Here is a 2,764-nt window from a genome sequence, read left to right as displayed (position 1 = left end):
TAGATTAGATCTAATTTATAATCTGATTATTGAATCTGAAATTAAAATTTTAGATCAATCACAAACTGTAAGGTTGTCCTGCTGTAAGGTTTACCCCTTACAGTGCAAAGGTTGTCCTAGTTTGTGTAGATCTATCTTTAATCATAAATTTATTAGATATGATCTAGATTAAATTTATGATTTATTAGATTTAAAAGATGTTTAAATCTGAAATAAAATCTCTTTGTTAATAATTTTTGTGCAAAGAAATTGATTAAAGTTGAAATTGTTTCAATTACATGAACCTGTTTAGATTAGATCTAAAGTAGTTTCATGTTTATTTCACTTGCATCTTGATTATGAATCAAATATGCAATATGGTTGGTAGAATCATATTGTAAAATTATTTTACAAATATGAAAATTATTTTTTGAAAAGTCGAACCCAACCCTCAGCCCAAAACTTAATTAAGAATTAAGAAGTTGTTTGATTAGGTTCTAGGATTGTGAATTGAAGAACCTAAGACACAAATCATAACACATTGGGTTAATGGGTTAGTGGAAATTAGGTCCATTAATTGGGTTAGACCTATGGTTAGATTAAAGATGGACTTAATTAGAGAATTGACTAAATCTAATCAATTGTTGTCTTAGATTAGGTCAAGGATTCTCTAGATCAATTACAATAGTTGTAGTTGGTCAAGTCCATGTTTTAACGAGAACCAAATGGACTTGATTCTTGGCTAAGCGGTCTAGCATGAACTGTTAGGTTGATCTAATCGAAATTAATTAAACCAGTTGGTGTCTAAGGTAAACCAGACCGGTGGTTTTTAATTGGGAGCCCGCTTACCTGGCCATTTCTGATGGTGTCTAAGGCAAGCTTTGGCAGACCCTCCCACTGATCGAACTTACCTGGCCTCTTGGTGAAATTATGTTTTGATCGGATCACTTGACTATTCGAGCTGACCCATGTCAGCTAGGTAAATCAGTGTGACTGATTTAGGTGCTCCTAGACCAGCCCTGGTCTCCCTTAAGCTGACTTGGTGAAGCCAGTGGGAGGATCATGATAAGCTGGTTCATCTGACTTCATCCTCTATATTATTTAAATCTTCTAAAATTATTAGGTCCTTAAAATGATAAAGTTATGGAGATAACTGAGTCATAGCCTCCCATTAAGGTGTTTGATAATGAGTCCATTAACTCAATAATCATTGCAGACCCAAAGGCCTGGTGCTTGTTGACTAATGGAATTATCACTCATCATATGATGACTTGGAAGTGTCTCTCTAATGGTGGTTAGGTGAGCCAACCAAAGTTGGGCTTAATCATTCGTTGGTTAGATACACCAAGTATGATCATGTTAATGGTTGGACCTAACCGGATCCTTACAATGGAGGCCAAAGCCTACTGATTAGGTTTCTGGGGCAAAATTAAAATTACTAGAAATTATTTAGAGAAACAATTGGTTATGAACCTATCCTTAGATGTACATGGGTTGACCAACCAAAGTTGGGCTTGTGTGCAGTCTAAGTGGATTCTAGTACCCGCTAAGGAATTAGGGTAATTCCTCGAGTTGGAGGTAGAGGCTACCAATTCGAATAAAATAGTAGGAGAAACCTTTTGATTAAAGTCCAAATCTTTAGGTTTAATGAATCAATTACTAATTAGGTTATGGTTCTCCTTTGTGCAAATATGGCCACTTCCGTATCGCTCCGATCATTGTTAGACAATGATAAGTTGGTGGGATCCAACTTCGGTAGCTGGTACCGAAAGTTGAAGATAGTCCTGGAGCATGAACGGATCCTATATGTGATAATGGATCCTGCACCTGAGGAGCCAGCTGTCAATGCACGTGGAACAGTCAGAGACACTTACCAGAAGTGGCTCAGTGATCGGACCACGGTGCGTTGTATCATGCTGGCTGCTATGAGCGACGAGTTCAGTCGCAAATTCAAGATGGCTCAGCCAAAGGACATGCTTCAAGTGTTGGAGGATGCCTTTGGCACAACCGATGACGTGGAGAGGCACAAGACTAGTTGTGCCATCTTCAACGCCAAAATGCGGGATGGTGCCTCTGTCACTGATCATGTATTATACATGATCGAGTTGATGGAACAATTGAGCAAGCTCGGCTTTCCCTTGCATGAGTAGCTTGGGAAAGATGCAATACTGAACTCGCTGCCCAAGTCTTATCTTCCATTCCTCACTCATTATAGAATGACAAAGCCTGAAGAGAACTACCACGGGTTACTGGGGTTGCTTCAGAACTTTGAGAAGGATCACCAACTTCACAAGGAGTCGGTGAATTTAGTGGGAGGTTCGTCTTCGGGTTCTCGACCTTTTGAGAAAAGGAAGAAGAACAAGAAGAAGAAAGTAAAGAAGGTGCAAGTTCAGGCTAGGACATCAGTGCAGAGCCAAACCAAAAAGGTCAAGCCTGATAAGAGTCTATTCTACTGGCAAGCACCCTAGATTAGATAGTGTGTCAGATATCTACTTATGGCACTGTAGGCTAGGTCATATAAACAGGAACAGAATAAACAGGTTGACTCAAGAGGAAATTCTCGAAGTTAGTGATTGTGAATCACTTCCAACCTGTGAGTCCTATCTTCTTGGTAAAATGACCAAGTCACCTTTTACTGAAAAAGGTGAGAGAGCTACTGAGCTCTTGAGCCTAGTACATACTGATGTATGTGGGCCCATGAGCACCAGTGCTAGAGGTGGATATTTCTACTCATAACTTTCATGGATGACCTATCCTGATATGGATATGTCTATCTGATGAAACA

Source organism: Elaeis guineensis, chromosome 8 (genome assembly GCF_000442705.2).
Source record: "Elaeis guineensis isolate ETL-2024a chromosome 8, EG11, whole genome shotgun sequence".
Taxonomy (NCBI): Eukaryota; Viridiplantae; Streptophyta; class Magnoliopsida; order Arecales; family Arecaceae; genus Elaeis; species Elaeis guineensis.
This window is presented reverse-complemented; position numbering follows the sequence as displayed.